Source organism: Podarcis liolepis (assembly GCF_965112155.1).
Source record: "Podarcis liolepis genome assembly, chromosome: 3".
Classification (NCBI taxonomy): Eukaryota; Metazoa; Chordata; class Lepidosauria; order Squamata; family Lacertidae; genus Podarcis; species Podarcis liolepis.
This window is the reverse complement of record NC_139557.1, coordinates 96,356,822-96,372,847: the sequence shown is the minus strand read 5'-3', so window position 1 is coordinate 96,372,847 and position 16,026 is coordinate 96,356,822. Positions and strand designations below refer to the sequence as shown.

At 40.1% G+C, this 16,026-nt stretch overlaps 1 protein-coding gene and 1 long non-coding RNA gene across 34 annotated transcripts in view; one reads left to right on the top strand and one right to left on the bottom strand.

Annotated features, from left to right (window-relative positions):
* ESRRG (estrogen related receptor gamma) overlaps nucleotides 1-16,026 on the bottom strand; it is a 476,442-nt gene that overhangs the window by 96,067 nt on the left and 364,349 nt on the right. The gene's annotated exons all lie outside the window — the stretch shown is intronic.
* The window catches only part of LOC310702914, a 172,364-nt gene continuing 160,635 nt past the window's right edge, over nucleotides 4,298-16,026 (top strand). The window contains exon 1 of the long non-coding RNA XR_014523785.1: nucleotides 4,298-4,331. This is a non-coding gene — a long non-coding RNA (uncharacterized lncRNA). The remainder of the gene's footprint in view (nucleotides 4,332-16,026) is intronic.

The window sequence follows — 16,026 nt, the reverse complement described above, 5'->3', positions numbered from 1 at the left end:
TCAGGATGCCCTTGAGTCCATCATCCAAGTCGTTGATAAAGATGTTGAATAAGACCGGGCCCAAGACAGAACCCTGTGGCACCCCACTAGTCACTCTTCTCCAGGATGAAGAGGAACCATTGATGAGCACCCTTTGGGTTCGGTCAGTCAGCCATGGTCAGTCAGCCATGTCTTGCGATGTTTTTCGTCTTGCGAAGCACGGTCCGTCGCAACTGTGCCTCTTCAAGTGGCTTTAAGAAAAACGCAAGACGTTTTCGTCTTGCGAAGCAAGCCCATAGGGAAATTCGTCTAGCAAAGCAACACAAAACCGAAAAACCCTTTCGTCTAGCGAGTTTTTCGTCTTGCGAGGCATTCGTCTTGCGGGGCACCACTGTAGATCTATTGGGGTCTGTTGTCAGGATGTTTTTCAAACTGAAAGTAATATAATAATAACAATGGAGTGGTAATGTGTTTAATGTCCTCAAGAAATATGAAGTGCTTGCCTTGTTACTAATATGCATTGAGGTTGAAGTATAACTGCAAGTATAATTTTTTTTTTTATCCATGTCACCTGGGAGAGAAGTAAATAGTCTTTTTAATTGGCTTTTTTTAAGTATAAAAAGCATACAGAATTGAGGAAAATAAAACAAGGAATAAATTAAAACACATGTCAAGTTCTGCAACCAAGATGATCAAGGGTCTGGAAACCAAGTCTTACAAGGAGTGTTTGAAGGAGCTGGGTATGTTTAGCCTGGAAAAGAGGAGACCGAGGGGAGATATGATAGCCACCTTCAACTATCTTAAGGGCTGTCACATGGAAGAGAGAGCAGGCTTGCTTTCTTCTGCTCTGGAGGGTAGGATTCAAACCAATGGCTTCAAGTTAGAAGAAAGGAGATTCTGACTAAACATATGGAAAAACTTTCTGACACTAAGAGCTGTTTGACAGCGGAACAGTCTCCCTCAGGAAGTTGTGGACTCTCCTTCCTTGGAGGTTTTTAAGCAGAAATTGGATGGCCACCTGTCATGTATGATCTAGTTGAGATTCCTCCATTGCAGGGGGTTGGACTAGATGACCCTCAGAGTCCGTCCAACTCTACGATTCTATGATTCTAAACATTTGTATTTACCCACCCTCCTTAATGATGCTGATAAACTATATCTGAAGGAAAAGGATCTCCAATATACAGGGTAGGCTATTAAGATTTCTAGGGTTTAAGAATCTGATCTCTGTTCACATGCATCGGAAAACGTTCCCTATAAATCAGCCTCCCCTTACTGATGAAAATGGTGCAGTCAGGAAAACATGAAAGGCCTTCACTATTACCTAAGCTATGTGAACTGTGATTCCGGGAAATCTACTTAGTCTCCTACATGATGACATTCTGTCGCTATTTGCAGACCTTGTTCTGCCATTAGGTTTTGGACTATTTCCTCCCTGTCCTCAGGAAAAGCTCAGTCCAGTCAGAGACACACTCTAGACTAGACACACAAACAATTCCAACAAGAAAGAAATGGGAGGCATCTAAAGGAAGCAGTGTGGTGCATAAGGTGCTTACAGATGAAGTGAGATTTAAAGGGAGCATATACAGTGCTTTATTTCTATGAAAAAAGGTGCTGGTACGCACAGTGCACCCCATTCCATTGCCGTTTGCCTGCTTGCACCCCCGTCACCATCCTGCTGCTAATGCCGTTTGCCCACCCACCCACTTGCTCACCCCCTTGCACCTTTGCCTGCCACCCCCGCTGCTTCCCACAGCTGCAGGCACAGCCTCCCAGAGGCACTCTAGCAATTGTAAAAGGGTTGCGCCAGAGCACCTCGGTTCTGACGCAACCTTTTTACGGTCGGAAGGCACCTTCCTGGAAGGCCCTTTGGTGACTGTAAAAGGGTTGTGCCAAAGCGTCTTCAGGAGGCTATCACATGGAAGATGGAGCAAGCTTGTTTTCTGCTGGCCTGGGGGCTAAGACCCGAACCAATGGATTCAAATTACAGTGGTACCTTCAGGTTACAGACTCCGCTAACCCAGAAATAGTACCTCGGGTTAAGAACTTTGCTTCAGGATGAGAACAGAAATTGTGCGGCGGCAGCAGGAGGCCCCATTAGGCAAAGTGGTACCTCAGGTTAAGAACAGTTTCAGGTTAAGAACAGACCTCCAGAACGAATTAAGTTCTTAACCCAAGGAACGAGATTCTGACTAAACATTAGGAAGAACTTTGTCAGTAAGAACTGTTTGACAATGCAGCGGCCTCCCTCAGATGGCGGTGGACTCTCCTTCATTGGTTGTTTTTACACAGAGATGGGATGGCAATTTGTCAGAGATTCTTTAGGTGTGATTTCCGCATTTTGACTAGATGACCGTTAACCTCACCTTCCAACTCTGCAATTCTTTGATTCTAAGGAATACATCTGATATCATGCTAGCACTCAAAAGGATATGCCTTTAGCATATGCCTTATTTTCAGATGGAGAGTAATTTAAAATCAATAGCACCATTAGAAAATCACTAATAAAAAAAATAAAATGTTTAGGATTTTTCTTTAAAAAAAAGCCTACTTAACTGCAATTCCGTTAATTTCCCCAATGGAAATCAGTAGGTAGATTTCTGAGACAGAATTATAATAAAGCTGGACCATAATAATATAGTCATTTCTTAACAAGATATGTTTCATATTAATAATTCTTTTCAACCAGTGGACAGTGCTATAAATGTTACTTCTCCTAATCAGGTCTGATTGGTATTTGCAGTATGAGACACAGGCAAATCTTTGACCAATCTTTAATTAGTATCACTGATGAAATATTTATTCTTTTAATTTGAATCTGGAAACCCAATGAAGCTGTGTTTGCATCTTCCATCAACTTAAATAATATCCTGCTTTATTGCTTTTGTCTTAACTGCAGACATTCTGAAACATTTTCCTATGAAGAATATTCACACTTTTTGGACATCCTTAATGAATTCATAGTTGCTATGGGATATATGTGCAAGTATAAAGTACATATTTGAGACTAATTTGCAGGTCGCAAAAATCTTTCTCTGGAAGTAATGTGCAGCATACCATTGCTCTGATATAGCAATATGCTTGCATGTCAAAAAGGGGGCTTCGTATATATGGATTCTACTTTGTATGGAAGATCTAAAGATTCACATTCTATATGGGATATTGCTCAGCACAGGGTAGCTGATTGACACAAGTGCTTGCTCCACTAAGGTCAGGCAATATCATCTGCTTCAATAGATACAAGGAGGCTTCCTAAGGTGGTATGGCTGATCTTCCCACTTTCGTCCAGAGCTGGATATACAAACTAAATCTGCATGGAGCCACTCAACTCACCATTTCAAAAGCTAATACAGACCAAAGTCATGGCTATTTTGTATACTATGTTGTCTACTACCAACATGTCTTTGACATGGATCTATCTAGTAAGGAATCTCAACTAGTCACAGTTCCTGAAAGGATTTTTTTTCCAGGTTCCAGCAGAAGACAAGTGTGGATAGTGTATTGGGGCCGGGCACATGCTATGCCAAACTCATTCTGAGAGACTGAGCACATATCACTTAGATAGGCTAGCAGGGCACGTGCTGGGATGGACTGATACCATGTATTACAGCAGGGTTTGCTACACATGGTCTGCTGGATGCCTTAGTGATACAACTCAAGGAAAACAATCTGGTGGACATGAAGGGCATTGATCTCATTTTGGCAGCAGCCACTGATCTTGGGGCCTTGAGAGATCCGAGCTTAACCATATTTTGGTCTGAACACCTGGAGTGGTAGCACTGGAGAGGTGCAATGGAGCTTGCACATATTAACCATGCCCAGTGGAAGATGAACAAGGCTCCAAGAGCTGCCATGGTTGGATAGCCAGGTTATATGGCACCCAGGCATTACTTTCCACAGAATGGACTTGTATAAACCAGATGGTATGCACTTGTCTCCTATGGGCAACAAGGCCTGGTTGATGGATATCTACTGGGGCCTACATGGTTGCAGATGTGAGTAGGCATCACCCAACTCACTATGTCAAAACCTAACACAAGCCCAAGCCATAGCTATTTTGTACACTGTGTTGTCTACTACCAACATGTCTTTGGCATGGATCTACCCAGCAAGGAATTCCAATTAGTCACAGTTCTCTGTGCAATGTACATTTGGGTGTTCTGTCCACAGCATGTGAAGAGAAGTTGAGCCTCATGTGTGATCTGTACAATACAATCCTTAGTGTCTTGCAAATGATTATACAGTGGTGCCTCGCAAGATGAAATTAATTCGTTCCGCAAGTTTTTTCTTCTTGCGAGTTTTTCGTCTTGCGAAGCACGGTTTCCCATAGGAATGCATTGAAAATCCCCTCTGTCCCCGGACCTGTTTAAAGCAAGGGGCGGCGGGGAGAAGATTGCTTCTCCCCGTTGCCTGCCCCGCAATCTCCAGGGACAGAGAGGAAGACGCGCTGCGCTTCCCCGCTATCCCCGGAGCTTGTGGGGCAAGCTTCGTTTTGCGAAGCAAGCCCATAGGGAAATGCGTCTTGCGAAGCGGCTAAGAAAACAAAAAACTCCTTCGTCTAGCGAGTTTTTTGTCTTCCGAGGCGTTCGTCTTGCGGGGTACCACTGTACCGATATACATATTCCAATCCATTTCATAAAGAGAAATGTATATACAGTATTCATAGGTTTGCTGAAACAACCATGGCTGTTGTCTGCATACAATACTTATTAGCACAAGATCTTGCATTGTTTCTGAATTGGAGGAATCCATGTAAAGTACTGCAAGAAAACCAAGCAGTCCAAATTAATGGTCATTGCACCCTTACTGATGTATATTAGCTAGGTTTAATAATATTAAGTTGGTGGGCAAGTATATACAAAACCTATTTCATGTGCACTCTGCTGCAGCAGCTGGTTTGTAATAATAGCATGTAACAGTTGTAAACATCTGAGATCACTCAGAAAAATAACTTTATTTCTTTTCCATATTAAGACTCTGCTCTCTCTTGTTACCTAATTTGCTCTCTCCTGTTTTGTAATAACTGCAAAAGTGACTTTATTCTATCCTTTTAATTACCCCGCTTTCTTTATGTAAACTCAAAGTCACTTACAATGAAATAATAAAAAGGCAACAGTAACATGATGCTAAAAACAGCATCATCCAGCAAGCAGCAGTCTGATTTAAACACATAAGACAACAATAGTAAAACAATCTGTGGTAAAAAGAGGACTTCGCGCCACTCAGGTCACATAAAAATAATGTCAACACCAACAGATTCTCTAAAAAAAACCCACACCCTTAAGATGCCAAGATTATAAATATGATGTTAGGTGGGCTTCCTTAGTCAGTATCTGTAACTGAGCCATACTTGAAAAAGCCATGCCTCCTGAACTCACCCTCCATACTTCAGCCTGTGGCAGATTGCCAGGGCAAAACCTTGGATCTTGACTGGCAAAGACTTCTCCTAGCCCAGGGTTGACCAAGATAATGCTCTCCATATTGTCATTGTTGTAGTCCTAATACTAGACAGCAGCACAGAGGCTGTACCTACCCTAGTTAATTTCTGCTTCTTCCACCCTCACCCCAGGGACAGTCAATGATATGGAGTAGGGGTAGGGAAACTCATTATGTGGCAATGTCACTTGTTCTTATCTCTGTTTTTTATGGAGGAGAGATGTACCATTTTCAGTGGCAGCCCTGTGTTTTGGGTTACATTCAGCTCTGCCCATAGTCTGAAGAGAATATGACATTGTTGTATATATTCTTCCATCACTCCCCCTTCACCCGTCTATTATAATATTGACTTTGAACTGATATAGTTGTAGTACCACTATGGAGAAATACAACTGCTTCATTTTATATCAATAAAATGCACATTTTCCCTGTGGCTTACCCAGAAAAAGGCATTGCATTATATTAATTCCCTTATTTCAACTATTCTATAAACAAAAGGAAAGGTGTTCAACTCGGCACCTATACCTGCTAAGAGGAATTCAACAGGATAACAGATCATAAGTTAACTACAAATCTTTATATCTGGAGACGATACATGGATAGGTAGTCAGACAGATTATGCATTTTTGGTGATTTGTATTACTACTTTACCAAATTTCCAATGTATAATGATTTATTACAGGATGGTTCAAGCTAAGGCTGGTTACGCTGATGTTTAATCACCATCCGTGTGTTGTCATCCTCCACACAAGTGAAGTCACCTGTCACAGAAGGCCAAAGCTATCACTTATGCCATGTATAATACATCTAGGCATGTGTCTATACAGGAGGTATTACATGATAAATTCATTAGCTTATATCCTGCCCCAAATTGTCTCTACACCTCCTGACCTGTAGAAGTTGTTACCAACTGTGAAGGGCATATCGGCTTCCATTGTCATTCTAAGTGTCATTTTTGCCTTTGAAAAAATATATTCCTTGAGTCTTTCCCTCAGTAAATCCTTGGGCTAATGAAAAGCAAATTCAGAAGATTAATTAAGGAATTCTAAGCAATACAAAATAGGTAATGTGATATCTTTTATTGGATAATTTTTAACCTTTCAAGTTACACTAAGGGCTGCTTCAAACACGACAAAATTTCACTCTGTGTACATTCCGTGTTCTGGGAACTGATTGCGGTTTCCTAGAATGCATATACATGTGTATGACTGTCAAACATGATTACATCCAGGTTGCTGCATACTAATTCTTACACAGAAGTGTTTCCTTTGTAGGGTTTTCATCATGTTTGAAGCAGTCCTGATTCTTCATGAAGAAAAATGAATAAGTAGTTCATTCTTCATTCTTAAGTAGAAGATTTTCTCTTATTATTAAATGAAATGCTGTACCAAATATGATCCAGTAGCAGAGATAAGAATGTGCTTTAAGGGCCAAACCAAATGATATGTGAAATGCATGACTGTATTTCACATTTCTGGGGTGGGTGGGTGTGTTTAGATACCAGCACCAGCAGGAGGCTACTGAGGTGGAGTTACCAAATATTTTTTAAAAATTCATATGCTAAGGCTAGAACCAACAACACTGAAATGTAGAAGAATAAAAGGGCAGCCTTTTTTTTGAGCCAGAGAGCTGGTCTATCTAAAGAAGTGCTATTAATACATTTCCCATGAGCCCCAGCCAATGTGAGGATGATGGGAGTTGTAGCCTGAAACATCTGGAGTGCATAACATTGGCAACCTCTGGTTTATTTTAACTGGCTGCAGGAAAAGAAGCATTCAGGTGCACTGCTATAGGTTTATGGAGAGCACAATGAAATCATTGCTTTTCGACACACAACTACCTTGTGGCATTAGCCTTCAGCTGTTATTACAAAAGAAAAACTGAGGTGCAATTAATGGTGTCTTTAGTTTCAACGCCATTGCATTTTCTTAAAAAGGAGAACTCGAGATCAAAAATAAAAATTGGTTGTGCATAAGAATACCCACAAATATTTCCAAAATGCACTGGACTCCATACGCTTATTTCAGAGCTGCCGGGATAATGAATGCGAAATGCTTTGAACAACAGTATTATAAGTGTAGAATGCAATTCTTATTAGAGATGTACTCAACTGGATATTAAATTTCTAACAACCATACCCAAATTGCATATGTAAAGACTCACATTCTAAGAGTAATAACTAAATACATAATCTAAATATATAAAATATAGGGATATAGTTTTCAGTGGTTGTGCCTATGGAGGTTGGACTAGATGACCCTCAGGGTCCCTTCCAACTCTACAATTCTATGATTCAGTTTGGTTCAGAGCATAACACAGCATTTGCTACCTTAAGTTTCAATAATACTTTCCACAATCTGGTGCTGAGCATTCATTCTTCAGCCTCTGCAATAAAAATTCTTTTGCTTTTTATTACAGAAATACTTCCATGGAACCTTCCCGCTGCATATGTGATCCATTTTATACCACACACCTTGGATTAATGCTACCTTTCTAACCATTTCTTTTAAATTTCTATCTGGAAGCAAAGCAGTTAAAAGTTTTACAAAGTGCTAAGAGGTTTCAGATATTCTGTTTTCCCCCCTTTAAACTTGAATAATTGATAAGTTATTAATCAATATGTTCCTTTACTTATGGCCTGCTTCCCCCCTCCCCAACTAACCTACATCACGATATCAGTTTACACAAAGAGCAACTTCCTGTTTAACTACTACACTAAAATATCACTTACAAGCCCTTTTCAGCTCATGTTGTCTATGTTGCACTAAATGCGAAAACCGTCTCCCTGATTCTGCACCCTGCTTTACAAAAAAACACACCGCTTGCAGATCAAAGGAAGACGATTTATGCTTTCATCCCAGCTGACGGACGATTAAATTAAAACAGATCAGCAGTACAGTGCATGGGCAGGTGGCTTTAGCCGCCACTGTCGGCCTCAGAGCGATTAAATTGCGGTGGAGATGGAGGGCCTTCCGCTCTCATTCCCGCACTTTCAGATCAAACGGTGACAAATGAGATGTTACTGCTCTTGTAAAGCAAGGCTACAATCTGTCAAAATCCAACATAATTTGTGACCCTATGTGACATCCTCCTTCTCTTTTTTTACCCTGACATTTGAATACAGTGATTGTGCTAGAGTCAAGTCCATTTAAGTGGATATAGTCAATTCCATCTAAAGGAATACAGTCCATTGGCTCCAACATGGTAACTGAATATATATCTGGTTAGCACTTCCACGACCCTACATGTTAAGAGCAATAGTATTAACAATGAATTCTAATTCCACCCCCATCCACAAAGTTTTACAGTTTGACAGCTTGAACACTTAAAGCAAAACTAGTTGCATCAAATGGATTTATTTTTATTGCTTAAATGACAGTATCAAAATAATGTAATGCATAGTCCTTTCAGTTACAACTGTGCTGGAAAGCATTCCTGCATTGAGCAAAAGTGCTTTGAAAGAGTTGGTTCTAAAAATTGACCGAGTCAATTAAAATGTCTTCATGGCATGCTTAAATGCCTCGCAAACCCTACTTAATGTGGCTCTCTTTTATTTTCGGTTTAATGGGTGAGCTTACTAGCATACCATGCGTGAACCATAAAGGGACTGCAATGTATTAGTTCAAAGACATGCTCACACTCACAAAAGGACAGCACAAAGGAGAAAAGAAACACATGGGTTCTAATCAAAAATTTCTGTAAAGTACTATAAATAGTGATAGTGCTAGTCTAAGAACCTGCAGATATAAACTCTGAATCTGGCAAGAGCAACAAGAACAACAACAAATGAATATTTGCCAGAGTTCCATATATTCTAGTACATATGTGATTACTGCTTCTGTCAAATGTGTAATACTTGCAATGAGAAAACAATGTAATATTAGTAGATATCAGAACATATCTAACTACAGGATCACCAAGGTTAACAACCTTTCCCTTAAGCCCTCCAAGAATTTATAGCATTCTCTTAACCTTTTAAGGTATCTACCTCAAAGCAGTCAAAGATCTCATCCAGAAAGCTCTTTAGACTTTCCAGTGACCATTGATCTTAGGTTGGACAGCTATACCCTCTAGGGTATTAAAATGGAAACATCTTTATTCTGTGCAAATAAAGCAGCATATAAAATTTCTCAAGTGTAAATCTTTGGGGGAGGGGTGGCGGATAATTTATTATGAAGACACTTCAAAAATAAATACACAGTTAAGATGTTTTAGATTTATAACAAAACAGGGACTGCTCTGGAAAATGTTTTCTGTTTCTATTTTCATTGTTACTGGGCATTTCCATTCATGCTATTGTGATATGCTGCCACCCCCCTGCTCTCTTTTTGAAACATTTATCCACAACTCCAATTGCAGAATTAAATGTGTTGACAAAAGGGCACTTTTTCATTTTGGGCCATTTCCAGAGAGAGAACACAGTGTAAGGAGAAGGAAAGAATCAGCTAAGGAAGTGCCCAATATTTAGCAAATTACATATGCTACCCTATGCTTATCATGATGCACCTTACAGTCTCTCTAGGCTTTAAGGCCTGTCAACACCTTATTGTTGTTCATTTATAAAAATGGAAAGCTCAGCCTAGGAGCCACCCCATACTCTTCTAACCTTGCCTAATAAAGGCAGGGTCTCTGCAGCTGTCTGGCATGTCACAAGGGGTCATGTATACAGTTTATGTAGGCAGCAAAAAGGCATTTCACCCTTACAAGAGTATTGCAAGCCTGGGGTCACGGGGCCGGTTATGTCAGGAGCGCTTCAGAGGCATCGCCACTTGCTGGTGGCTATAGCTATATTCTGCTATACAGTTACACCCTTTTTGCTAAGATAACATATCCCAAAGCTTACGTCAACCGATATACCTTGGCTTGATATTTGCAGCACAGACATAGTGAGGAAACAACGCTACCCTTACCATCTTAGTCCCTGCCTAGTGCCTAGTCCCTAACAGAAATAAAGAGCTCCACCACAGCCACATGCCATTCATGTAACAATGAGGTCTTTGGCTGGGGGGGTGGGGGAGCAATTCCCTTTGAGGATTAGCCTGCCCATTCTTTCATGTTAATAATTACTTTTTGCTAAGTGTCTGCATTGGGAATGTGCTCTTACCAGTAAACCTGGTGGACACAAATGACTGCTGTAAATGTTAATAGAGTTCTGGACCTATAAATACTAAGCATAACTAGTAAGCGCACACACGTTTTAATTTCTTTTATAAAAACAAAAACAAAACAGCAGCAACATTGTCCAGTTATCTTCTTCAACTCCTTTTAAGCTGCAAGATCAGGAGGGCAGAATGGCTGGGCAGCAGGCAAAGCACAGAGAGCACTAAAAGAATGATAAATATTAATAGTAGTATTTTGCTGCAACTGATTACCTATAAAAATGTACTGGGAATCTTTTGTTGGTTTTGCAGCAGGACATCCTATTGTAATGACAAACAACCATCGCTCAGGGTTGCCAACTGGCCCATGTTGGGAACAGATTACTAGCTTTTATGAGTTCTGTCTGGCTCCTGTTTTTGTAAAGGCTTTTCTGGTTTTATAGGATGCCGCAAACCACAGAGCTGATCTCACTCCTTCGCTTTCTCATCTGTCCCCTCCTCTCCCTCCTTCTGATGTACATTCTATACTAGTCACAGGGGACGTGAAGCAGGCTTTCACCTTTGGCTGTGAGCATGATAGGAGGGGAGATCAAGGTGGCAAAAATATTATTAACTTAAAAATCTCCCCTCTTCCTCCAAGATGAGAATAAATAGTTCCCCAAAGACATGCCAGGCTAAAGATAAACTGTTTTTACCCCTCAGGAACCCTTTCCCACATCAGTGGAAGGGTGGTTTTTTATTATTATTTTAAGGAAGGGAGAAAAAGATATCAAACATACAGCTTAAATTAAGCTGTTACATTTTTCCCTCTAATAAAAAAATAAATACGTTTCTTCTCCAAACAAATCTGGCCAATTTTGTTTTCTCTTTTCATTATGAGAATCCAATATATTTTAACTGTAAATTCGGGTTGTGTGTTCCATATGTTTTGTTTGTTGTGTGGTTTATTGTATTTTTAGTTTTGTTGCATATTTTCAGGTTTTAAATTATTTATGTACTTCACTTGCAGCTTTGGAGAGGCGGAGTATAATAAATACATGATATAGGCATATGTAATATATTCAACTGGTGCCCTACAAGATCATTAGTGTGACCCTCTAACACTTAAATGGTCCTTTCATTAATCTTTTTCCCAGGCAAAAAATACGGCACTGCATTTGTAAATGCTAATCGAACCTAAGAATACAGTGAGGTCTGGTTTATAACTAGATATCATCACCGTTTATAATGCAGGGACAAAATGCATTTTTGTAACACCAAGCCCATGCTGTCATATATAATTGTGTGTGTGTGTGTGTGTGTGTGTGTGTGTGTGTGTGTGTAATGCCTAATGTCTACAGAAATAGTAACAACGCTCACATCATCGGCAAGTTGGCTGCTATCATACAGACCTGAGCCAGTTAATATCAAGTGCCAGCTAATTTGTTCTTGCCTATATTTAAGAAGGAAAGTGCCTTGGGTTGGGTGGGTGTGTGCATGAAGTAACACTGTATCACATAGCAAAGCTGAACCATATCCAGGTTAGAATTAATGTTTAGGAGTGAACACATACTGTATTACTCATGTCCAGCGGCAAAACATTTTGATTACAGGAATCCTAAGCTCCTGGACTCAGCCACAGCCAGCACTTGTTGTTACTGAAAGATTATTAATGTTATCGCCGGATTTAAGCAACCTTCATATATGGACAAAATTAGAACATAGTGTTCGGTGGTCATGGAGCAGAGGGCTTGTTTTTAGCAACAGTTTTAAGAGCACTTGGCTCGTGCAAGTCATGTGCCCCAAATGAATGGTTAATACACAGCAAAGGGGTGGTGCTAGGAAAAATGCCTGAAGACTATGGAAGAAATTCTGTCAAGCAGAGAGCAGCCTTACCCATGCCATAGCAAGAAGGTTTCAAGTATGAGCACAGAACATCAGCATCGTAACTCCTCCTAGGAAAAGTGGAGCAGTAATGTTGTACAACAGAATGGCAGAAAAATAGAAATCACAGTGTTAAATGGAAGGATCTAAGTTCCAAAGCAAATATGTTAGAGATACTGTGAAGTGGTAGCATTTCAACATTCATGTATGCTCAATTTCTCCTTTTCCATTCTAGATGCCATTCCAGAGTGGTCTTTTTGTAATGCATTTTCAGAGGAATGGGTGAAGACTACACTATGAAAAGTGGGCCACAGAATCAGGCAAGACCAGACCCTCCAAGTGTCCCTATTTTCCAGGGACAGTCCCAGATTTACAGAAGCTGTAATGGTTTCTGATTTGATGCAGGAATGTCCCGCTTTTCCTGAGGATGTCCCTATTTTCATCAGAGAAATGCTGGAGGGTATGGAATTATACAACCCTCAATAGTAACTACGCAAATTTTAGAAGACATTTTTCTTTTTCTTTTCTTTTTCTTTTTTAATGTTTTATTATGTTTTTATATATTCTGAAAGCCACCCAGAGCGGCTGCAGCAACCCAGTCAGATGGGTGGAGTATAATAATTAATAAATAATAATAATAATAATGGGAAAGGACTTCCCCACTTTCATTGAAGAAATGTTGCAAGACTCAGGGTGTGGGGAACTTGAAATGTGAACTTCTTCTGCCTAAAAAGTTTGGCACCAGTTCAAGTCACCACTAGCCACATTTAGTCTGGGCTTCTACTCTGGTTTGACTTCTACACAGCCCTCGCTAGCAATCACTTACCTTGAAAGGCAAGGAACCTAAAAGTCTGAAGACTCTGGCAGGAAATGACGCTCCATGCATCTTTACCAGATTAGATAATGCCTTTCATAGCCTCTCATGTTTGGAAGTGAGATGTCACCATTTCCTATTTTTCCTTCCCCCTTTCCCAAGATAAGGGTGTTTTGTTTTTTGTTTTTCATTCTGCAGGGATCAGAAAGCGGATGGATGACTGGACTTCAACTGACTGGGCTTTTCAAGCCTCCCTATTAAAAGCTTGAAAAAAGTCCTCAAGGTTTTTTTGAGTGTTTGATAGGAATGCCACTAAAGCCCAAATGGTTTTCAGGCAAAGTGGAGGAAGAGCTCACACGTAATTATTCTGACCCTCTGGTGTGCATCGGTAGTTGGCTTTTCCCTTAAAATATGAGCGGCAATTATTTTTTATATATACAGTGGTACCTCGCAAGACGAATGCCTCGCAAGACAAAAAACTCGCTAGACGAAAGGGTTTTTTGTTTTTTGAGCTGCTTTGCAAGACGATTTTCCCTATGGGCTTGCTTCGCAAGACGGAAACGTCTTGCAAGTTTGTTTCCTTTTTCTTAACACCGTTAATACAGTTGCGACTTGACTTCGAGGAGCAACTCATAGAACGCGGTGTGGTAGCCTTTTTTGAGGTTTTTAAAGACTTTGGTGATTTTTGAAGCTTTTCCAAAACTTTCCCGACACCGTGCTTCGCAAGACGAAAAAAAATCGCAAGACGACAAAACTCGCAGAACGAATTAATTTCGTCTTGCGAGGCACCACTGTATTCTCTCCCTTGTTTCACTTTCTCAAAACAGAACAAAACCCAGCAAATACATTATTGCAGAATGCAAATTTATTTGAGGGTAAACTGATCAACAAGGTAGACAATTAAACAACTAAGAATAGTGTTAAATGAGTTACTGCTAAATTTGTGGTGATATGCAAATACTTGGGAGTGGAAATTCCTTTGAGACTGCTTATGTAATTTTCAGTGTGATTTTTCTGGGATACCCTGTGCTATATTCTGTATAAACCACACCCTCTTAACAGCAAACTCAGCTACAATGTGTCAACAAGGCTTCAGACAAAACAGTGTCACTAAAGAAACAACAGAAAAAACTCCAAGTTGCATAGAAGAAGCCTTGTGGGGAAACATACAGGGGACACCCCCAAACCCCAGTTCAATGGGGTCATGTTGTGATTATTGTCTTCCAAAGCAACTACTCTATTCCAAAGCACTTAAAAATGGAAAGTGTAATGCTGGTGGTCAACAAAAGAGGTTTAAAGACTGTCTCAAGGCAACTTTTTAAAAAATGTAGTATAAACACCAACAATTGGGAAACGCTTGCGAGCGCTCCAACTGGAGAACAGCCTTTACCAAAGGTGTCATGGGCTTTGAAGACACTCAAACTCAGGACGCAAGGGAGAAACGTGCTAAGAGGAAGGCATGCTTGGCAAATCCACACCATGATCAACTCCCACCTGGAAACCAATGTCCCCACTGTGAAAGGACGCGTGGATGCAGAATTGGCCTCCACAGCCACTTACAGACGCATTGTTCAAACCGTGTTTATGGAAGACAATCTCACTTGGTTACAAGTGATCACCAAAGAAATCATATTCAGTTGCCAGAGAATGCTGAATGTACGGGGAGGGCAATGAAACAGATTAATGTGGAATAGGGCTTGGAAAACTTGTCTGCCACCCTGAACAGGTGCACTGCTCTGCAACAATTTATTGCATGTTCTACTTATCAATATATTTTATACATACATATGGTCTTGCACAGGTCATGTTCATTTCAACGTGGCTTTGCAGAAGTTATTCCTGGTGGATTGTGCCCTCAGATGTTACATGTCCTAGACTTTTAAACCAGTGTCTAAATTTCCACAGATTTCCAATACTAATGATTAATGACATGAATATTTTACCAGAAAGATTTTTATATCGAAATCAACATTGTTAGAAACTTTATGTGAAAATTAATGTACAGCTTATACTGTTCTGCAAAATAATTGATGCATACATTTTGTACAAGATACAACAGCCATTAAAGTTTGACAGCAAGTCAAGGGACAGTAATCATCTTTTTTAAAAAAATAAAAATTATGACATACTGTAGCAGTGGTGGCTCCTGCTATTAACCCAAACTGTAATAAGGGCTGTATAGTAAAACTGAGCTTGCATTTAATGTGAAGCTAAAATGGAGCATAATCTGAATTCAAATAAACCTTTGTCACTGTTCAGGCCCCCCCCTAAAGATTGTTATTAGTATCATTTTGAGGTAAGCAGAATCAGAAGCAAAAATGCTTGGAAAATATTTTCCTCCCAGAGGAGTAACCTTTTTAGCCTGTGGTAACAAAAATCATGGAGGACTAACTCATTTATTGTGGCATAAGCTTTTGTGGGTGACAGTCCAGCACATGAGACGCATAAAGTGTTATCCTAAGTTGGCCACTGTATACACACATGGGCACAGAGAAGGGGAAACTGTAAGGAGGGAGGTCACAGTTCATGACTGAGGCAGAATTCAAACCAGGGACTTTCTGATTTGTACTTCAGTCTCTTAGGGCCTTTACAGGTTTGTCATTTAAAGTGGTACAGTTGTTGTTTGATCCAGTGTTTTAAAAAGTGAATTTGTAACTGGCTGGCAGCACCTTTGGTCACATGACACTGATATTAAGACAGTTGAGTGCAGGGTTTTCATTTCTAACACTAATAGTAGGTTGTGCAAAACTTGAGAAAAGTTCTGTGACTGCAGTCAAACCCTTATAGAATCCTATAACCACAAAATTGTGGAACCTCGAGAGTTATCTAGTCCAA